General features: G+C 39.7%; 1 long non-coding RNA gene across 3 annotated transcripts; it reads left to right on the forward strand.

The window, feature by feature from the left end:
* The first annotated feature begins 223 nt into the window (after nt 1–223).
* Nucleotides 224–4,861, forward strand: LOC148315928 (uncharacterized). Of its 3 annotated transcripts, XR_015840518.1 has the most exons (4): nt 224–435; nt 2,710–2,805; nt 3,863–4,015; nt 4,123–4,861. It is a non-coding gene; the product is annotated as an uncharacterized LOC148315928 (long non-coding RNA). The 3 variants fall into 3 exon arrangements; XR_015840517.1 differs by having other exon boundaries at nt 2,710–4,015; XR_015840516.1 differs by lacking the exon at nt 224–435 and having other exon boundaries at nt 2,544–4,015.
* Nucleotides 4,862–24,102: the final 19,241 nt, after the last annotated feature.

The following is a 24,102-nucleotide window of genomic DNA, read 5'->3' on the forward strand; positions in this document are numbered from 1 at the left end:
AGCAAAAATGTATAATTACTTTTATTCATGCGTTGAATCTGTACAAATGAAAATATAGATCATGAAGTCTCAAAGACAAGCTGTTAATAGGGTCTGATTCCAATAGAAATTTCTTGTATGATTTGATTTAGATTTAAAAATTGTGGATTTCCTATTTTTATGTTTTGTGTACACAAGATTGTCTCAAAGATTAATTTCTGACATTGATTGAATAATTGTTTTTTTTTTTTTTTAATCTATTTTAAGTGTTGATGCAGCTCAAGAAGATGGCAGTCTGGGAAGACTGGTTAATGATGACCACATGCACCCCAACTGTAAAATGAAGAAGATGACAACAGAGGACAGACCACACCTCTGTCTGTTTGCGCTCCGAGACATTGATGTTGGCGAAGAAATAACTTAAGACTATGGACCAGCTGGCCTTGGAGAACACAGGTTTGTAAGATGCATCTTTAAGTACAATAACAGAGCCCACTTGTGGTGTTCTGGTGATGTAGTTTCCAATTAGTTTGGCAATCTAATAAATGTATGTGAAGTTTCTATGGAAGTTGAACATGATGACTGACTGGGGGAGTTCTCCATTGTCCACTATCTGTAATTCAAATTTGTGGGTCTGAGTCAAAGTTTGGCTCTGCAGGAACAACGAACTGGTCAGGGAGTGACAGTATTACAAAGTTCTGCGTTACTCCTTTCTGGGCGGTGGCCCTGTTAGGCCATCATATGCCATATTGCAAATATCCCCATTGTGGGACTAATTAAGGACATCTTTATGTTGTGGTTTCCCTACCAGAACCAGCACCAACCCTGTATATTCATGATATAAAACACTGTTTCAATTTGATATTTAGCCTTTCTATACTGTAAAAATAGAAGACCCCAGGCTTTCCTGCGCGCCCTTGCCCAATTGGTGGTGTTCAGGAGACAACCTGGGACTGAAATATCAGTCACAACCAGTGTTGTTTTCGTCACTGATGACTATGACGAAAATACTTCGTTAACGCCCCTTTTTTAATGACGATGACAAGCTATACGAGGTTCTTTTATGACGAAAACATGACGTGATGTACATGAATTTTTTTCGTTGACTAGACAAAATTGTTAGCATGTGGTTCATAAATTATTTTATGTTGCTTTTAGTGAAATAAAGCCACAACAGTTGCCCAACAAAATGTTTTGCTTCTCTGCTTATTTTGGAGCAGTGAGTATTGATTCCACTGTTGCCACTTTTTTCTGTTTGTAATGAAGAATCCTTAGTAGTCCATCCAAAAGTCTTTGTTATTGGGTGGAAACCTTGAATGCCTTGTTTTAACTCAAATGGACTTAAACCCATCCATCCATCCATCCATCCGTTATCTGTACCGCTTCTCCTCACTAGGGTCGCGGGGGGTGTTGGAGCCTATCCCAGCTGTCTTCGGCAGTAGGCGAGGTACACCCTGAATTGGTGTCCAGCCAATCGCAGGACATGCATAGACGAACAACCATCCACGCTCACACTCATGCCTCGGGGCAATTAGAGTGTCCAAGCAACTTGCCATGCATGTTTTAAGAATATGGGAGGAAACCGGATTACCCAGAGGAAACCCACGCAGGAAGGCCGGAGCCAGAATCGTACCTACGACCTCAATATTGTGAGGCCATCATGCTAACCAGTTGGGCCACCGTGCCGCTTGGACTAAAACCTTTGTGAATAAATTGACGAAAACTAGGGTAAAACTTTTTTTGCGTTTCCGTCGATTAAAACTGGACTAAAACCCTTTTTTTAGTTTTCGTTGACTAAAACTGGACTAAAACTATAACGAATTGGGATGACTAAATGTGATGTAAACAAATCAGCACTTTGTCCAAATGACTTGGACAAAATCTAAAATGCCTGCCAAAAACAACACTGGTCACAACACGTGTCTACAGAAGATTAATTGGCATGGGCGAAATTAATTAGTTTTATTTCATTCATGAGCTTATGTTTTGTTTTGGGTGGCTAAGGCTTAAAATGTGTAAAAATCTAATCCAACCTCAAATATAATTAATTCAATAAATTTATGATGCTACTAAAACATCGAAGCAGCCTCCTCCAGGCTTTACAGACTCAGAAATGGAGGTATGCGTATCGTGTGCTCATCCTGTCGTGTCTCGAGATGTTAAAATTGCAGTTAGATAGACGTGTGCTGATTAGACAAGACTTCTAATATATCTGGTGTCACAGGATATTTGTCAGTGAATGTGTATGTCTGGTTTGAGGCTCACTCAGCTTTTTCTTGTGTTGTGGGGTCCAGTTGAGTTGAATTGCGAGTCAGGTATGTTGGCCATCTGACACCCAACTGTCAGGTTTGCGTTCGTGGGGACCCCGTAGAGCCATTTTTATTGTTGACATAAATCATAGCTAATCATCTTTTCCTTCATTATCATATGAAATACAGTTAGGAGTTGTATGTGCCTTTACTATGTTATAATCTTAGAACCTACCAGCCACTACAGCTGTCCGACAAGAAGACTTTTGGCTGTCCTGTGCTCCATTGCGGCCCTGGTGGCGTTCAAAAGACAACCTGTGACTGAAATATCAGTCACAACATATCTCTACTGAAGATTAATTGTCATGCGCTAAAGTAATTGGTTTTGTTTCATTCGTGAACTTGTTCGTTAAAATGTGTAAAATTCTGATCCATTTTCTTTTTTTGAATTCATTAAATTAATATTCAACTTGTTCATTAGGATGGAGGACAACCGACAATGACTGAATCGGCTGAGGTTGATGCCACCAGAACATCGAAGCAGCCTTCTCAAGGTTTGACAGACTCTGAAAAGGAGGTATGCGTATCATGTGGTCATCCTGTCGTGTCTTGAGATGTTAAAATTACAGTTAGATAGACCTGTGCTGGTTGGACAAGTTTTCTAATATATCTGGACATAAATCGTAGCTAATAATATTTTCCCTCATCATCATATGATATACAGTTATGCGTAGTGTATGTCTTTACTATGTTACAATCTAAGAACCTACCAGCCACTACAGTTCTCTCATTGGGAGACTTAAGCTTTCGTCAGGCTGTCGACTGCTGCATTGCCCTCTTATTGGCTTTAAGTACACAACCTGTAACTGAATTATCTGTCAGAACAGAACCTATGTGTCCACAGCAGGTGATTTGGCATGTGGATTCTTCAGATTTTTAGAAAATAGGTAAAATTGTGATCAAAAGTTTAAAATGTATAAAATTCTGGTATAGTTTGCAATAGTATATCTATTAAATCATTTCAAAACTTCTTAACAAGGATGGAGAACATTGGCTGTGACCGAATTGGTTGAGGTTTACATTACCAGGACCATTGAGCAGCCTCCTCGGGATCTACAAATTTAGGAATGAAGATATGCATCCCATGTTACAATCCTGTTATGGCCCGAGGTTTTGAAGTTGCAGTTACATATTGGGCTGGGCGATATGGCTGATAAGTACATAGCGATATAAGTATTTCATATGGGTCCATCGATACACATTGAATTCTTTTTTCGTATTATTTTATTCATTATTTTTTTTATTTTCCAATATTTTCACTGCCCTGTTAAAAAAACATTTAATGTAGTTTTCCTCCCGGGAGCTTTTTGTTACGGTCAATTAAGTGTTTTTGTTAAATATAGCTGCGTAGAATAATTATATGCATTATTATCGTACCACAATGTTTTGGTTTTGCAAATAATTTCCTAAAATCATTCTAATTTTATGACATTATTTTGTCATAATATCATTCATCAATATTTTAGTTTTTTTTTTTTTTCAAATAGAATTAAGACCTTTTTCTGTGCAGATTCCTCTGGGGATTAAGTATTTAATGGGTTCTCAATTTTCTCTTGGACTCTGATGCAACCCAGTCTCCTCCCTTGGACAAAAAATATGGGCTGAATCCTCCTTGGAATAACGACACAGATTCTGACGAATCATTGTCAAATCCTGCCCCTGAACTTTGTGCCTCAGACCCAGACCATATTACTATCCCAAGGCTCAGGAGGACCAAAAGTATACAGGTAAACAACCCATATAGATTTCAGGGAATCTTACAAGCAAATTGCATATATTTTATTGGTCTCCTGCCTTCTATCCTTTATATTTCGTTGTTGTTGTTGTTTTTTAGATTAAAAAAACAGGCTGACTTTGGAATGGAGAAGCATTATTACTCCAACTCAGATGACGGTGGAGATGAATATATTCCGGATACAAGTGAGGCCTCTGATTCAGACGGAAGTGAATCTTTGAAAATTGTGGACCCTCTCTTGAAGTCTAAGAATGCCTTCAGAGATTTTTCTCCCACACCACGAATCTCAAAAGCCACCTCAACGCAGGTTGTTAATCAAGGGCGTTCACCCGTTCGGAGGAGTAGCAGCACTGGTGTGATTCTTGAATTCTATGGCTCTTCAAATATTTGTGCAGTTTAACACAAATCATCCAAAATAGAATTCAAGCACATCTGTGACAGAAATTCAAATTCAGAAGTCAAAGAGAGAGAACAAAAAAAAAATCTAATGCTGCGCTTCTTCCGAAGACATATACTGTAAACAGTAAATGTATGTTAGGACAATCTTGAAAAAAGTATTAGAACACCCTTTACTTTTATTTCTTGTTAATTTTATTAACCAAAATATGTCCATTTTTATTACAGATTAATGAATACAAAATTAAAACTCTAATCAGCTACTTTTTAATCGTTATATTTGTATAAACAAATGTTATACATCTGTGTGTTAACTTATACAAGAAATGACGGAAAAGCAAGGGTGGTTTAGTATTTTTTTATCGTATATAGTCTGTATAATATCTTTAACCTATGCTGATGCTGTTTAATACTGATTTAAATAATAATAATAATGTCATAATCTGTTGGTTTTACATGAACAAAACCTTTCAAGCACTTTTTAAAATTCTAAATACTACCTCTTGTCAGTAAGTTGGTTCACAGCACTGCCTTGGAGTGAAAGTGTGTAGTGCTGAGACAGTCGGTATGTGCTGAGTCGTCTGACGTTTGTGTGACTGGTACCCAGGAAGGTAGCAAAACCAGGCAGTGTGTATGTCGTACCCAGGAAGGCAGAGAAACCAAGCAATATGTATGTGGTACCCACGAAGGCAGAGAAACTAAGCAGTGTGTATGTGGTACCCGGGAAGGTAGCAAAACCAGGGAGTGTGCATAGATACAGACCCCAAAAGTGATTAAAACCAAATAAAGTCCCCAGAAGATCATCTGTAGTCAGGTGAAGGACCCTGTACTTTGTTCAACTCATTTACTCCCTTAGACGTACAAAGACGTCTTTTAATGCAATGGCGCCCTCTACCAAAGACGTATAAGTACGTTTCCTGTCTTTTTTACGTCATAGTGTACATAAGGGTCTGATGCAACCTCTGACTGAGAATCAGCCTTGTCCGCATTGTGAATCATGTAAAAATCACCCAGCAGGGGGCAGAGGTGCAAAAGATCCGCCTTGAATCTGCGCCAGAGGTACAAATGGGGGGGCGGGATCCTGGGGTAGACTTATAAGTGTGGAGAGCAGCGTGGGTAGCAGCAGCATCGGCAGCACTAGCAGCAGTCGCATTAGTAGCGTTAGCAATGAAATCCTCCAAGCAAATGACGATCGAGGAATGCTTTTTTGTAAAAAAAAAGCTTCCTAAAAGCATCAAGGCGATGGAGACGCTTTGGTTGAGAGGATGACGCTTCGTCGTCGTCACAACAAAACGGCGTCTAAAGAGGGTGCGCGTGCCTTGCGGCCTGCATCGCCTGCCTTCGGACAATAGCCAAAGCAGCTGAGAGTCCTCACCAGATCCCCCCGAACGAGGAGGTAAGCGCTCGCAAGTTACCATTGAACATGTGGTTTTACCCCTCATGCTTTTATTGTACATATCATGCATCTTGCGGGCAGAAAATGTCGCGTAAATGTGCAGTTAGACGCGAGCTTGCTCGCTGACTTCCTCATCCGGCCGCCTCTATTGCACAATTACACGCGAGCGTAAGTCCTCGCCGACGAGGAAGTAAACGCTCGCAAGTTACCATTAAACATGTGGTTTTAGCCCTCATGCTTTTATTGTACATATCATGCATCTTGCGGGCAGAAAATGTCGCGTAAATGTGCAGTTAGACGCAAGCTTGCTCGCTGACTTTCTCGTCCGGGCGCCTATTGCACAATTACACGCGAGCGTAAGTCCTCGCCGACGAGGAAGTAAACGCTCGCAAGTTACCATTGAACATGTGGTTTTAGCCCTCATGCTTTTATTGTACATATCATGCATCTTGCGGGCAGAAAATGTCGCGTAAATGTGCAGTTACGCGCGAGCGCATCTCCTCCCCGACGAGGAAACAACAATACTGAATGGTGTGGTAATCATGCATACTTTCTAAAATTCACAGATTGTGCATCCCGCGGCAAGAAAGTTCCTCCTCGTCTTGTTGGTGTAAAGAAAGGTAAATTATAATATGAAACTTCACACGCCAGCAATAAAATGCAGCAATAAATATATATTTCCAATTGTTTGTATTTCTGTAATTTACAGGTTGTGCATCAGGAAGCAGTGGTTCCGGATGGCGTCACACTGGATGGCAACCGAGGAAAATCGACTTTACAGCAACCCCTGGACCACTGAATGCCGCTGCCCATTTGGAGTCTGAGGAGCCAGCTGATTTCCTGCAGCTGTTTCTCACGGATGAGCTTCTGCAGCACATCGCGGATGCCAGCAATCACTTCCCAGACAATTATTTTCACACAAACCCCAGTGGACAAACACAAGCTCGCCTATTTTCCACGGACCAGCAAAGCCAGACCACAACGAAAGTGTCGGGTCTGTTTGTGCAAAGGCAAACGGAGTGAAACAAGAATGTGGTGTGAACTATGTTGTGTGCCCTTGCATCAAGGCAACTGTTTTATTTTATATCACACAAAAAAAAAGTATGTATGACACTGATGTATTTCATTTTTGTACATAGTTCAACAGTTCAGTCGTTTAGTGTTATGTGCAAATAAATTTATTTTATCAAAAACATTTTTTGTGCTTTTTTTTGTTATTTTATAGAAGGCATGCATTATTTAGATGTTAGAGGTGTCATAAAAGCCATAAATAATAGTGTCAAAATTCAAATTATGGTCAAAATGCATCAGTTTACAAAAAGCTCATTTTCTCAGTTTTTTCCCCAGGGATTGGAGTTTTCATGAAATTTAGCTATTTTCAAATGCCGATTGCTCAAGAATGGAAAAAGATAGGAACAAACATTTTTTTCTGTTGAAAGAAGAGAGTCTCATCTTTCTTCGGGTGTGCTCCATGTCTATATAGCATTAGAATACTATATTCTGTGGGCCTTGCAATATTAGTCAAAACCCAGGAAAACGCTGGGATTGAGCGGGTTGCTCCAGTGAAAATGGCTGGTATTTAATGAGTTAAGACTGGTTAGGACATCCGGCTCGCAGTCCCAAGGTGCAGGGTTCGATCCCGGGACCCAGCTTTCCTGTGTGGAGGTTGCATTTGTGAGTGAGTTTGAGCGCAGATGGTTGTTCGTCTTTGCGTGCCCTGCGATTGGCTGGCAACCACTTCAGGGTGTGCCCCGCCTACTGTCCGTTGACAGCTGGGTAGGCTCCAGCACGCTATCCTTGTGAGAATAAGTGGATTGGATATTACATGTATGTGTTTATGCCCTAGGCCAGGCGAGGGCAAACTACGGCCCGGGGGCCACATGCGGCCCGTTAAGTTTTAATCCGGGCCGCCGAACTTGAAAAAAATTTAATGAATAAACCTTGTTAATGTTTTATTTTCTAAACACTGTGGTTTTCAAAGACAAATATTATTGTTGGAATGCTTTTATTCACTTTCATTTAAAATTAAATGTATTTTTTTTCTCAGATGAGGTGAGGTTTCCAAAACACTCCATCCATCTGCTCCTGGTCCGGCCCCTCTGTCATATTTTAGAACCCATTGTGGTCCTCCAATCAAAAAGTTTGCCCGCCCCTGCCCTAGGCTTTGTGTCTTTGCTTGGTTGACTGTGTAATGAGTGTATGAATGCATTTCTTTCTACCAGACACCTTGGACTTCCCATGGCAGATTAATAATCTATTTTATCTATCCATCAGGGTCACGAATGTCATTTGATGAGTAGAGAATTTAGAGTCTCCAATTAACCTAATATACATGGATTTGCGCATGGAAACCTGAGAAAAAGCCCTTAGTCCTACTTTTCCATCTGAACCACTTTATCCTCACGAGGGTCACAGCCGTGACATCCCAGCTGACTTCAGAAAGTAAGTGGGCGACGACTCATGATCTCTTGGTTGAATAATATTGTTAGGGGCTCAAAATGGCCCTCTACAATAAAATGGCAGAAGAATATTACATACACTCTGGCAGAAGAATATTGCGTTTTTTTTGTTTTGTCCAATTAACTTAAATAAAACTTGGGAAAATTTAATGATTACATGTAAACCAGCTGGTCTTCCCCATACCAAGCCCTGGCTAAAACTGACTGAAAAATGCATGATGTGTGCCTTTTAAACTCCTCGGCCCATCCACTATGCCAGGGATGGGCAAACTTTTTGATTGGGAGGGGGGGGGCACAATGAGTCCTAAAATACATTTAATTTTAAACGAAAGTGAACAAAAGCATTACAACAATATATATGTCTTTGAAAAACCACAGTATTTAGAAAATAAACCATTAACAAGGCTTATTCATTTAATTTTTTTCAAGTTTGGGGGGCTGGATTGAAACGTTTAACGGGCCACAAGTGGCCCCCGGGCCGTAGTTTGCCCAAGTGCCCTAAGCCAATTGATTCTAAAAAATAACAGTTTTCTTCATCAAAACAACATTTTATGATCAACATAAATGTTAGTGAGTACATAAAGGTATACTCATTCGATCTATCATAACCCCATGCACTTAGACTGTACAAAAAAAAGAAAATTTTTATTTTAAAACCTAGTATTTCGCCATGAGGTCACACGCTAGCGTCAAGTGCTTGGCGCTAAAAACCCGGAAGTAACAGCGGCGCTCGGTTTGAAAGTGGAGAGTTGTGCATGGTAGGCGAATTCGGGAGAAATGTTTGTTGAACACGAGGACTGTGGCGTAGAAGATGGTTTAACAGCGATCTAGTGCGCACCCAACCGTGATGGCTGACCAACGAAATAAATGCGGACCGACGGAGTGGACTGACAGGACGTGGAAAACAGGTGTGTGGCATGTGTGCGTGTGCACGAATGTGGGAGCGCGTTCACTATGGTGGCAGCGATCGCAAAGCAGCAGCACCACTCCTTGACAAAAGTATTGTACTTTCTCTGATGTTTTGGGTTTGCTCTGCTTTGGGGTTTGTAGTTCTGGCCACGCAAAAGTAACAAAGCAAGTTCTTGGATGTCTGCTTTTTTCTTGAACTGTTAATTGGTTAACATCGTGGCTCTTATTTTTATCTAATGTATGGAGTTTGGTGGCTATCTATATGCACAACTATATTAGTTGCACTTGAAATTGCATACAGAAAATTAGTATAAATAGGTTACGCTATAAAGTATAACAATATTAACAATCGTTATTGTTGTTACTGTTTATTTATTTTATTTTGCAATAACTGTGCTCCAAGCTTAGCTGTTGTGCCAGCTGCCAAGTAAAAATATGTAATCTCACTCAATAATAGGAATAAATACTTAACTAACATCTCAATTTTTCGGGTTGGGCTGTGGGGGAGGGGAGGGTGGCTGCCTGACATAAAGCAGACTGTCCTGCACATGCGCAGACCAGCCGAGTGTGTGAAGTGTGCGTAAGTGCAGTACCGGGACCGACCACTAGACAGCGATCCTGAGTAATTTTTCCGCACACACATTTCTAGCACACTCGTCTTGTTTTTGTGACCTTCCTGGGAAGCCCTGAAACTTTGACAGGACCTCCCCCTGAGCTTCTTATCACTGAATTCAATGCTCTTTTTTGTGGGGCCCAGATTTTTGGTCCCCACAAAAATTTTGGTCCCCTACAGTGGGTGTGCTGTCCGATGTTGGTCCCCAACATGTAGCTTATACAAACACACACACACACCCCTACTTGTTTTTGTGACATTGTTGGGCCACCTGAGCAAAACTCACATTGTGGGAACCACCCTTTCTAGTGGTTGTACAGCTCTGAAAAAAATCAGGCAGTGTCCAGGAATTTAGTTAAACACAAAAACCACTTCAAATTACCAATTAATGACCTGGAGGTCAAATGAGTGACTCAAGTGCATGTAATTCAGTCACTGTAGCCCAAAGATTCTCTGGGCCAGTGGATGAACCATTATTCGTCTTGGACAGCATTGAAGCAGGCCGTAGCCTGGTTTCTAAAGCTGAAAGATTTACTGACAGAGTAAAGGAAAATAGAAAGGAGTTAATCACATTAGGTGAAGAAGGCAAGATGAATTTATTCAAGAGAACAGTCAAAGGAAAGTATTTGACCTGCGACGACTTGGATAAAGCAGAAAGAGAACTTGTGAAATACTGTCAAAGGCGAAGTTTCAAAAAAGATTTAGCCATATTTGAAAAACAAAAAAGGGTGAAGAAAAGTAGCCCACTTTACAAGTTCAATATAGTACTTCAAGATGGTGTCATGAGGGTTGGTGGACAGTTGAGCCACGCAGCCATGCCTGAAACAGCAAAACAGCAAGCCATCTTGCCAAGGATTCACATAACACAAAGCTAGTCCTGAGATACATTCATGAGATTACAGCTCACGCTGGAAGGAACCACATGATGGCTAATCTGCATCAACAGTTTTGGATACCTCGAGCTGCTAGAGTCATCAGAAGAGTGCTACCTGACGATCCGCCTTTCAAGAGAATTGGCGTTGATTATTTTGGTCCATTCTAAGTAAGTAGGGTTAGAGGACAAGTAAAGAGATACAGCGTGATTTTTACATGTCTCGCTGTACGAGCCGTACATCTGGAAATTGCATCTTCACGTGACACAGATGCTTGTCTCAACGCAATCCGAAGATTTCTTGTCAGAAGAGGACAAGTGAGAGAGATGTATTCTGATAACGGAACCAACTTTAGATCAGCTGACAGTGAAATGAAGAAATCAATCAAAGAATGGAACACTAAGTAAATCGAGAAACACTTGCTGCAAAAAGGTATTCAGTGGCATAGCAATCCCCCAGCAGGTTCCCACCACGGAGGAAGCTGTGAGCGACTTATTTGGTCTGTGAGAAAAATCCTGAATGTCACTGTAAAAGAACAAATTTCGGGTGAAGAAAGTCAATATACCTTGCTTGGTGAGGCTGAAGCAGTTATAAACAGCAGGCCTATCACAAGGACATCTTCCGACCTCAACGACTTGGAAGCACTCACACCCAACACTCTGTTGTGGCTGAAGGTCAAACCTGAGTTACCTCCTGGAGTCTTCTGTAAAGACGACCAATACGCCCCAATACGTACCTCTGGGAATGAGCTGGTCAGCTCTTTAAAGAGTATTATGTAAGTTGAAATACATTAATCCATTTTTCTTTTTTGGACCATCTTTAACTGTGTAGTGTGTAATGTCTAAAATACAAAATGATCAGATTTTAGGGTGCAGTTGACGACTGTGGCACAGGTCCTCGCTCTACAAGTGCTAATAGTCTTCGGCAAAGAGAAAAATCTGCCATAAGGTACAGAAAACATTGGCATCAGAGTAAATGGATGCATGTTTTTGCAATGTGCGAGGAAACTGGCGAACTCAGAGAAAACTACGCAGGCTTGGGAGAACATGCAAACTCTACACAGGAAGGCCGGAGCCGGAATCGATCCCACAACCTCTGCATTGTGAGACCATCGTGCTCACAAGTCGCCCACCGTGGCGGCCGTCCATTATGAATGCCATCCCACCATCCATTATCTGTACGGCTTCTCCTCACAAGGGTTGCGGGGGGTGCTGGAGCCTATCCCAGCTATCTTGGGGCAGTAGGTGGGGTACACCCTAAACTGGTTGCCAGCCAATCGCAGGTCACACAAAGACAAACAACCATCCGCGCTCACACTCACACCAATTTAGGGTGTCCAAACAACCTGCCATGCATGTGTTTGGAATGTGGGAGGAAACCGGAGAACCCACGCAGGCGTGTGGGAAACATGCAAACTCCAAACAGGAAAGCCGGAATCAATCCCGCGACCTCTGCATTGTGAGACCATCGTGCTAACAAGTCGCCCACCATGCATCCCTGCTAAATAAATGATTAATTTTTACATTTTAGTATTTGTAAGCGATCTTGTGTTCATGACAGCATTTTCAACAGTGTGGGTGTTTGTATGAAAGCATTTCACTCGTGTATGGGCATGAGCATGTTTCAGTTGTATTTATGAATAACAATAATTTCACAATTGTGCCTGAGCGCCTTTCACTGGTGTGTATGAGAATGTTTCACCTATGTGTATGAGCGCATTTGACGAGTGTATGAGCAACAACTATTTCACTAGTGTGTATGAGAGCGTTTCACTCGTATGTATGATAGCGTTTCATAAGTATGCATGAGCAACAACAATTTCACTGGTGTGTAAGAGTGCATTTCAGAAGTGTGAAGCGATTCCTGACTTTTGTCCCCAACGGCACCTCATACTCCCCATCTCCCGCTCACTTCTCCTGACCCCATGAGCCATCCCCGTTGCTACTACATGGAGATTTGATGTGTTTTTTTGTTTTTTTTGTTATTAGCTTCTTCAACATCTCTTCTGATTCTCATCTCTTCTCTGGCGCTCGTCTCCGCCTGTCTGATTTGAAGTCGACCTCAGAATTTGCACTATTTTGACATGACTTCTGTGGTAATCACTACTGACATATTGTGTCATTTGCTCAATAATACATTAAAATTATAATAAATAATTAAAATGGGTCCGGTGCCGAGCTCTGGCTTCATATCTTTAAAAGTGGTCTTCTCAAATCTGTTACTAATGGCCTCTAAATCAGTTGTGGTAGAGAAGGGGCAAATTAGACCTTATGGCATCTTAATTTGGTCAAGTCTTGTACCCATTTTCAAGGCCAGCGACTATTGCTTTAGCTATATACAAGAAAAGGATTACTCTGAATATACACAACAACAAATCCCAGATGTCCAACCCAAATGTTGTTTCAAAATAATCCAGTTCAGATGATAAACAAATGTATTGGTATGTTGAGGTCATTATTTCAAATCAAAATATACACTTCTTTTTCAGACAATGGGGAGGATCGAAGAAGTGGAAAAGTTGCAGGAGTAACTTCAAAACAATGCAAAGAGACAGAATCTGGAAGAATGTCAAGTTTGTCCATGTTTATATTTCTGGAATTTAGTGGGCGTGCATCTCGAAATGTTTGGGGATGGTTCGGGCTGCCAGACAAGACTTTCACTGCGAGCGCTGGACCACTGGATGCTGCGGCAAACAGCGGACTTCTTGCAGCTATTTATTACCAACAAGCTACTCCTGCACATCAATGATGCGGATGGCACAGACTGCTTTGCAGACAATTATTTTGAGGCAAAACCAAGAGGTCTGTAAGCACTCTGAAAACAAAGTAAAATATTTGACACCCACGGCAAAAAAAGCCATGCTACAGCATAGGGCTGGGCGATAAACCGAAAATTTACCGTTACCGAAATTTATTACAATGACCGAAATCATTTTGCCCATGTCGGAAAATTCGATGAATAAAAAAAGAAAAGCCTTTTGTCTGCGGCAATGTTCATGCCCCTTTAAGACCGCTACAGCGCCTCTAGTCATGTGACTCCACCCGTCTGTCGCTCTCGTTGCTGGCGATTCAAATCCAGAAGCTTTCTCACCACCCACAACACAACCATGCTGTGCTGAAAGTTCAAAGTGAGAAGCAAGGTTCGACAAGTGACAACAGCCCATGAACGGAGGCGACACCATACGAGAGAACGTCTCAGAGGTGGACGCGATAGCTTAGCACATAGCTAAAGATAAAGCTCCTCTAGTTACGTGGCGCGCACAGGATTTAAACGCTTCATGAAAGCCGTATTTCCCGATATGGACTACATCGGGCCGGGAGCTTAGACATGTCAAGCATTTTGCATCTACATCCGACTTGTGGTCGGGTCGCAACATGGATCCCTGATTGAGCCTAACTGTGCATTACATAGATGACAAGTGGCGACTGCGCAGCAGAGTACTCGAGACGGCACATTTTCCCCGATAATACCCACTTGTTTATTTGGCTTGCATTGACATTTTCTTTCATTTTATTTAGCGTTTTTTTATTTGCCATTATTTACATCATGAGAGCATCTTGGCGCAATCTATTTGCAGAAAAAGATTTCGCAAGAGGTACCCTTTTTCTTTGTGACATTGTTCAAGTCATGCAAAGCAAGCTCAGGGTTCGCGGTTAACCGCTTCCCGATTGCCCGGGGCAAGTGAAATTTGGCCACGGGCAAGGTAAAATTATGGGCAACTTGCCCGACCGGGCAAGCATTTTTTAAAGCAGCCAAATATCTTTAATTTTGACGAAAACGGTGGTGTGATCTGTTTGTGTGCACTGTATGGTGATGGTTTAACCCAGACAACCCCTTATGTTTTGGTATGGTCCATTGGCCTTATCGGGGGCAATGGGCGGGCGCTACGGGGATCAGTTAGTTCAGTGAATGTCGAGTTAAAGTGGACGTCAATAAATCCCGCAGTATTGGAACTCGCTGTCGTAGCATCCTCATTTGAAGTTTGAAAAACACAACAAAAACCTACGATATTTTGGCCGAAAATTGGCGACGAGTTCGTTCAAATCCGAACATTTCGGATTCCTCTGACATGACTAAAATAGCTCGAATATTTTTAAGTAGACAATTCAGTTGTGAGTAAGGAAGGGAGTAATATTTGATTATTGGCTGTTAATTCATTAGCTCCATGATGTGACCTGACATAGTGTCAGTGACTGTGTTCTGTTTATGCTATGAAACTTATGGAGGCAGCACCACAGGCACTGGTCTTAAAGGAATACACAAATTTGCCACACTCATAATTTACTCATGTGATTCCTCAATTAATACGCTCTCCTGGACTTAAAATTGATCATCTGGATTGCTGTAATATCATTTTCCCAATTTAACATGCAGATTTGTTAATTATTAAAACTACAATTAACATTTTCAATAACTGCACAGGATGATACATTTGCTCTTGTGAGTAGGGTTTCATGGTTGACGATGAAAACAAGATTAATTTATGCTTATCAGATTATATGTTTATTTACATTTGTGGCGCACATTTTACAACCATAAACATTTTATTCTTAGAGAAAAAAAATTGTCACTTGCCCAAGTCGGGCAAGTAATTTGGCCACTCGGGCAAGGCAAATTTTAGTGGCACTTGCCCTATGGGCAAGCAGTTTTTAAAGTTAACCGCGAACCCTGCAAGCTATTTGGAATGTTCATACAAATGATTTTTGTACTTTTATTTTTCATTGAAAGTAAAGTGTACCAGTTGGTCAATAAAAAAAACAGTCAATATGCAATTCCTGCATTTATTTTGATTTTAGTCCACGTGGGAATTTATTGTGCATTTATCGTTATCGAGGTAAAATTGCTCGATTTCTCGCGATATTGATTTGAGGTTATATCGCCCAGCCCTTCTACAGCATGTATACAGTGTGAGACGTGTTGTGTTCACTTGCTCCAAGGCAATTGTTTTTAAGTGTATACCACATACCCAACGAATTGTGTAATTTGTATGGCGGGGTGTACACATGCGTTGCAAAAACACATGCACACACTGTCACTCACGCACTTCCGTATATAGTTTATTTCAGCACCTTTTGTCATGCTGTTTTTATTTTATAGAAGGAAAGCATTATTTTGATGTCTGAGCTGTCACAAAAGAAAAAATAGAACTGTTGAAGTCAAGTCAAGCTTGTGCTTGAAATGTTTGTTCTTAGTTTCTCAGTTTTTCGTGAGCAATGGGAATTCAGTTATATTCAAACGCTGTCAGGTAAAGGCTCCATATTTTTATAGCATTATAGCACACTATTCTGTGGGCGCTAGAATTGAAGGGTTTGCGTTAGTAAAAATAGGTGGGATTAAATGAGCTGAAGTGTATCTCTTGAGTGCTCCTTAAATATTTGCCTGTGTTGGTATATTTTATTTTGGTCGTGTCGTGTTTATTCTTACGCTGAAAGAGACATGAGGTGTTCGAAAAAAATAAATGATTTTTTTTCCCGGTCAAAACTACCAATGGTGTCTGTTTTTTTTCCCTCCGTGAAATGTACGAGTTATCACTTTGACGCGCATGATGTCACGTGGCTGGAGGACTGGAAACTTGCACGAACAACATTTACGTTGAAATGTAACAATGACACATATATCGACATCTAACAAACATGCATGGGCATCTAACATTGACACTTACATTGACGTCTATAACATAAACCATTACAATCACATCTAACAAACACGGACATCTAACAGACACATCGACATCCATCATAAACATTTACATAGACATCGACATCTAACCAACCTTTACATAGACATCTTACACACATCGACATCTAACAAACATTTACATAGACATCTAACATAAACACATCTAATATAGACACATAGATTGACATCTAACATCGACACATTGAGATCTAACATAGACATACATTGACATCTAACAAAGACTGTTACATCGACAACTAACATCGACACAAGGCTTTGTCAAATGACACGTCATGACGACATATACAGAGACACAAGGCACAACAGCATATTTTTGGTACAAATTGAACCCGATATGTTAGCTACCTCGTTCGACTTAAAGGGTTAGCGAACTTGTTATGGTGGTTGAGGCGTGGTGGCTACCCAGCTCGTGTAGTGTATATTAAACTTAAGTTAATAATTTATGACCAGTAAACACGGATGTTGTAACGCAAAACAATGTTCAAATGTTAGTTTTTTTTCAACACATTTCATGAGAAAAAGCTCTACTTGTCTGTGAGAAATGTATGTTGTAGACCCATTATATAACACAATATTACACAATTTTACATTGGAATTTCATTTAATAAAACATTGACAATTATCTTTACAAACACTGTGTATGATTCATCTTTTCATTTGTAGTTCAATGAGCAAAACAGTGGCGATCAAAACAGTGCAAATTAAATGACATTTTATAGGTATCTGGCTGCAATACAGTGAACCCTCGCTACTTCGCGGTTCACCTTTCGCGGGTTCAGTGCTTCGCGGGTCTAAAAAATATTCGGGGGCATTGTAGTTTCGCCGAGCGGCACGACGGGGCGCTGGAGTGGTTAGACGGCCGGCGTGCGCCGAAGAAGAACGTGGGCGAAGAGGAGAGTGGACAAAGAAGAGCACGTTCCCCCGGGCACGATTTGGGGCGACGTTTCGCGCGGTTCGGACCGTACCAGAGCTCCGGCCAGCGTGCGTGGCAGTTAAGCCGAAGAGGAACAACTTCCGCCCGGGCACTAGCGGGGCGACATTTCGCTCCGTTCGGGACCGTGCGAGAGCTCCGGAGGAGACCGGCCGGCGTGCGTGGTTGTTAAGCCGAAGAGGAACACCTTCCGCCCGGGCATGAGCGGAGCGCGAGGCTGTCAGTTATGAATGAATAAATGAATAAATAAATGAAGAATGCCAGGGCACACCGGACGGCGTACCAGCAGGTAAAAGTCGAAGTAATTAAATAAATACAAAAAGAAGTAATTGAATAAATACAAAAATAATGGCTGGGGAATAAAAAAATGTTTTAATAATTTTTTTTTTTGTTATAACATGAATTTCACCCTCTCTCTCTCTACCCGTATATATATATATATATATATATATATATATATATATAATTTTATTTATTTATTTTTTTAAGCATTTTTGAAGGTGCGCCGCTACTTCGCACTTTTTTTTTTTAAGCATTTTTGAAGGTGCGCCGCTACTTCGCGGATTTTCAGTTTTCGCGGGTGGTCTCGGTCCCCATTAACCGCGATAACCGAGGGTTCACTGTAGTAAGTTACATTCTAATTTACATTTACAGGTAATGGAAATGACTACTGGTAACCTCAATTTAACTGTATTTCAGTCAGAATGCCTCAAACATCATAAAAAAATAAAACGTTGAGTATTATTTCTCCTTCAAAATGTCAGAAGAAATACTCTATAATGGCCTGACGACATCAACATAGTTTATAGTATATAGCAGGGGTGGGAAAACTTTTTTATTGGCGGGCCACAATGGGTTCTAAAATTTGACAGAGGGGCTGGACCAGGAGCAGATGGATGGAGTGTTTTGGTAACCTCATCTCATCTGAGAAAAAAAATACATTTAATTTTAAATGAAAGTGAACAAAAGCTTGTCTTTGAAAAACCACACTATTTTGAAAATAAAACATTAACAAGGTTTATTTTTTTTTTTTTCAAATTCGGCGGGCCGGATTAAAACGTTTAACGGGCCGCATGTGGCCCCCAGGCCGTAGTTTTCTCACGACGGTATATAGCATAGCGGCATAGGTTCCCTCGTCAACATCAAGTGAGTTACCCTCTTACCAAGACCAAAATACGGGGCTCCCCATCTCCCGGTCACTTCTCCAGACCCCAACAGTCACCCTCGTTGCGAGAACTTTAAGATTCGATGTTTATTTTTTTTCGCTTCTTCAACTTCGTGTCTGATTCTTTTCTCTTCTCTGGCTCCAGGATTCCGCTGTCAATCAGATGACGATTGAGGCGGGACTTCCGGTTCAAAGTCACCCTCAGAGTTTGCAACCATTTGAGATGGCTTCTGTGGTAATAACAACTGTCATAGGTGCAATTTGCTCTATAAAGCATTAAAAAAAAAAAATAATAATAAATTACAAAAAATAGTCAAGTACAGCACTCGTCTCATAAACTAGGTAAGAATTTAGCGTTACTAACGTTGCTACACTATAAAGAGTGTTTTACTGACTAGCTAAACCCAGTTTTGGTTTAGCTGTTATAAAAGTTTGGTTTTTTAGTGCTGTAAATGCATTTTCAGCTCGCGCTGTACACATTTGCTATGAGAGGCATTATCTCATAAGGGAAATATTGGACAATCAAATGACTGCCCAGGCATCAGGATGTCTTTTTACACTATATAAAGGAGGAAATTTACATTGGAAACGTTTAGTTTAGCTGTTAATGAAGTTTCGTTTTTTTTAGTGCTGAAAATTCATTGTCTGCTGGCGCTGTACACTTTTTCTAAGTGTTGCAATATCTCATGAAGGAAATACTGGACAATCAAATTAATGACTTTCCAGGCTTCAGGATGCCTTTCTACACTATATAAAGGTGGAAATTTACATTGGAAACGTTTGGTTTAGCTGTTATAAAAGTTTGTTTTTTTAGTGCTGTAAATGCATTTTCAGCTCGCACTGTACACATTTGCTGTGAGGCATTATCTCATAAGGGAAATACTGGACAATCAAATTAATGACTTCCCAGGCTTCAGGATGCCTTTTTACACTCTATAAATGTGGAAATTTACATTGGAAACGTTTGGTTTAGCTGTTAATGAAGTTTCGTTTTTTTAGTGCTGAAAATTCATTGTCTGCTGGCGCTGTACACTTTTTCTAAATGTTGCAATATCTCATGAAGGAAATACTGGACAATCAAATTAATGACTTTCCAGGCTTCAGGATGCCTTTCTACACTATATAAAGGTGGAAATTTACATTGGAAACGTTTGGTTTAGCTGTTATAAAAGTTTGGTTTTTTAGTGCTGTAAATGCATTTTCAGCTCGCGCTGTACACATTTTCTATGAGAGGCATTATCTCATAAGGGAAATATTGGACAATCAAATTAATGACTGCCCAGGCTTCAGGATGTCTTTTTACACTATATAAAGGTGGAAATTTACATTGGAAACGTTTGGTTTAGCTGTTATAAAAGTTTGGTTTTTTTAGTGCTGAAAATGCATTTTCAGCTCGCACTGTACACATTTGCTATGTGAGGCATTATCTCATAAGGGAAATACTGGACAATCAAATTAATGACTGCCCAGGCTTCAGGATGTCTTTTTACACTATATAAAGGTGGAATTTACATTGGAAACGTTTGGTTTAGCTGTTATAAAAGTTTGTTTTTTTGTGCTGAAAATGCATTTTCAGCTCGCACTGTACACATTTGCTATGTGAGGCATTATCTCATGAAGGAAATACTGGACAATCAAATTAATGACTTTCCAGGCTTCAGGATGCCTTTTTACACTATATAAAGGTGGAAATTTACATTGGAAACGTTTGGTTTAGCTGTTATAAAAGTTTGGTTTTTTAGTGCTGTAAATGCATTTTCAGCTCGCGCTGTACACATTTGCTATGAGAGGCATTATCTCAAAAGGGAAATATTGGACAATCAAATTAATGACTGCCCAGGCTTCAGGATGTCTTTTTACACTATATAAAGGTGGAATTTACATTGGAAACGTTTGGTTTAGCTGTTATAAAAGTTTGGTTTTTTAGTGCTGAAAATGCATTTTCAGCTCGCACTGTACACATTTGCTATGTGAGGCATTATCTCATGAAGGAAATACTGGACAATCAAATTAATGACTTTCCAGGCTTCAGGATGCCTTTTTACACTATATAAAGGTGGAAATTTACATTGGAAACGTTTGGTTTAGCTGTTATAAAAGTTTGGTTTTTTAGTGCTGTAAATGCATTTTCAGCTCGCGCTGTACACATTTGCTATGAGAGGCATTATCTCATAAAGGAAATATTGGACAATCGAATTAATGACTGCCCAGGCTTCAGGATGTCTTTTTACACTATATAAAGGTGGAAATTTACATTGGAAACGTTTGGTTTAGCTGTTATAAAAGTTTGGTTTTTTAGTGCTGAAAATGCATTTTCAGCTCGCACTGTACACATTTGCTATGTGAGGCATTATCTCATAAGGGAAATACTGGACAATCAAATTAATGACTTCCCAGGCTTTCAGGATGCCTTTTTACACTCTATAAATGTGGAAATTTACATTGGAAACGTTTGGTTTAGCTGTTAATGAAGTTTCGTTTTTTTAGTGCTGAAAATTCATTGTCTGCTGGCGCTGTACACCTTTTCTAAGTGTTGCAATATCTCATGAAGGAAATACTGGACAATCAAATTAATGACTTTCCAGGCTTCAAGATGCCTTTCTACACTATATAAAGGTGGAAATTTACATTGGAAACGTTTGGTTTAGCTGTTATAAAAGTTTGGGTTTTTAGTCCTGTAAATGCATTTTCAGCTCGCGCTGTACACATTTGCTATGAGAGGCATTATCTCATAAGCGAAATATTGGACAATCAAATTAATGACTGCCCAGGCTTCAGGATGTCTTTTTACACTATATAAAGGTGGAAATTTACATTGGAAACGTTTAGTTTAGCTGTTATAAAAGTTTGTTTTTTTAGTGCTGTAAATGCATTTTCAGCTCGCGCTGTACACATTTGCTATGTGAGGCATTATCTCATAAGGGAAATACTGGACAATCAAATTAATGACTGCCCAGGCTTCAGGATGTCTTTTTACACTATATAAAGGTGGAAATTTACATTGGAAACGTTTGGTTTAGCTGTTATAAAAGTTTGTTTTTTTAGTGCTGAAAATGCATTTTCAGCTCGCACTGTACACATTTGCTATGTGAGGCATTATCTCATAAGGGAAATACTGGACAATCAAATTAATTACTTCCCAGGCTTCAGGATGCCTTTTTACACTCTATAAATGTGGAAATTTACATTGGAAACGTTTGGTTTAGCTGTTAATGAAGTTTCGTTTTTTTAGTGCTGAAAATTCATTGTCTGCTGGCGCTGTACACTTTTTCTAAGTGTTGCAATATCTCATGAAGGAAATACTGGACAATCAAATTAATGACTTTCCAGGCTTCAGGATGCCTTTCTACACTATATAAAGGTGGAAATTTACATTGGAAACGTTTGGTTTAGCTGTTATAAAAGTTTGTTTTTTTAGTGCTGTAAATGCATTTTCAGCTCGCGCTGTACACATTTGCTATGAGAGGCATTATCTCATAAGGGAAATATTGGACAATCAAATTAATGACTGCCCAGGCTTCAGGATGTCTTTTTACACTATATAAAGGTGGAAATTTACATTGGAAACGTTTGGTTTAGCTGATATAAAAGTTTGGTTTTTTAGTGCTGTAAATGCATTTTCAGCTCGCGCTGTACACATTTGCTATGAGAGGCATTATCTCATAAGGGAAATATTGGACAATCAAATTAATGACTGCCCAGGCTTCAGGATGTCTTTTTACACTATATAAAGGTGGAAATTTACATTGGAAACGTTTAGTTTAGCTGTTAATGAAGTTTCGTTTTTTTAGTGCTGAAAATTCATTGTCTGCTGGCGCTGTACACTTTTTCTAAGTGTTGCAATATCTCATGAAGGAAATACTGGACAATCAAATTAATGACTTTCCAGGCTTCAGGATGCCTTTCTACACTATATAAAGGTAGAAATTTACATTGGAAACGTTTGGTTTAGCTGTTATAAAAGTTTGGTTTTTTAGTGCTGTAAATGCATTTTCAGCTCGCGCTGTACACATTTGCTATGAGAGGCATTATCTCATAAGGGAAATATTGGACAATCAAATTAATGACTGCCCAGGCTTCAGGATGTCTTTTTACACTATATAAAGGTGGAAATTTACATTGGAAACGTTTGGTTTAGCTGTTATAAAAGTTTGGTTTTTTAGTGCTGTAAATGCATTTTCAGCTCGCGCTGTACACATTTGCTATGAGAGGCATTATCTCATAAGGGAAATATTGGACAATCAAATTAATGGCTGCCCAGGCTTCAGGATGTCTTTTTACACTATATAAAGGTGGAAATTTACATTGGAAACGTTTAGTTTAGCTGTTAATGAAGTTTCGGTTTTTTAGTGCTGAAAATTCATTGTCTCCTGGCGCTGTACACTTTTTCTAAGTGTTGCAATATCTCATGAAGGAAATACTGGACAATCAAATTAATGACTTTCCAGGCTTCAGGATGCCTTTCTACACTATATAAAGGTGGAAATTTACATTGGAAACGTTTGGTTTAGCTGTTATAAAAGTTTGGTTTTTTAGTGCTGTAAATGCATTTTCAGCTCGCGCTGTACACATTTGCTATGAGAGGCATTATCTCAAAAGGGAAATATTGGACAATCAAATTAATGACTGCCCAGGCTTCAGGATGTCTTTTTACACTATATAAAGGTGGAATTTACATTGGAAACGTTTGGTTTAGCTGTTATAAAAGTTTGGTTTTTTAGTGCTGAAAATGCATTTTCAGCTCGCACTGTACACATTTGCTATGTGAGGCATTATCTCATGAAGGAAATACTGGACAATCAAATTAATGACTTTCCAGGCTTCAGGATGCCTTTTTACACTATATAAAGGTGGAAATTTACATTGGAAACGTTTGGTTTAGCTGTTATAAAAGTTTGGTTTTTTAGTGCTGTAAATGCATTTTCAGCTCGCGCTGTACACATTTGCAATGAGAGGCATTATCTCATAAAGGAAATATTGGACAATCGAATTAATGACTGCCCAGGCTTCAGGATGTCTTTTTACACTATATAAAGGTGGAAATTTACATTGGAAACGTTTGGTTTAGCTGTTATAAAAGTTTGGTTTTTTAGTGCTGAAAATGCATTTTCAGCTCGCACTGTACACATTTGCTATGTGAGGCATTATCTCATAAGGGAAATACTGGACAATCAAATTAATGACTTCCGGGGCTTTCAGGATGCCTTTTTACACTCTATAAATGTGGAAATTTACATTGGAAACGTTTGGTTTAGCTGTTAATGAAGTTTCGTTTTTTTAGTGCTGAAAATTCATTGTCTGCTGGCGCTGTACACCTTTTCTAAGTGTTGCAATATCTCATGAAGGAAATACTGGACAATCAAATTAATGACTTTCCAGGCTTCAAGATGCCTTTCTACACTATATAAAGGTGGAAATTTACATTGGAAACGTTTGGTTTAGCTGTTATAAAAGTTTGGGTTTTTAGTCCTGTAAATGCATTTTCAGCTCGCGCTGTACACATTTGCTATGAGAGGCATTATCTCATAAGCGAAATATTGGACAATCAAATTAATGACTGCCCAGGCTTCAGGATGTCTTTTTACACTATATAAAGGTGGAAATTTACATTGGAAACGTTTAGTTTAGCTGTTATAAA

This window comes from Idiotropiscis lumnitzeri, unplaced genomic scaffold (assembly GCF_059441095.1).
Source record: "Idiotropiscis lumnitzeri isolate Australia: NSW breed Sydney's pygmy pipehorse unplaced genomic scaffold, RoL_Ilum_1.0 HiC_scaffold_34, whole genome shotgun sequence".
Classification (NCBI taxonomy): Eukaryota; Metazoa; Chordata; class Actinopteri; order Syngnathiformes; family Syngnathidae; genus Idiotropiscis; species Idiotropiscis lumnitzeri.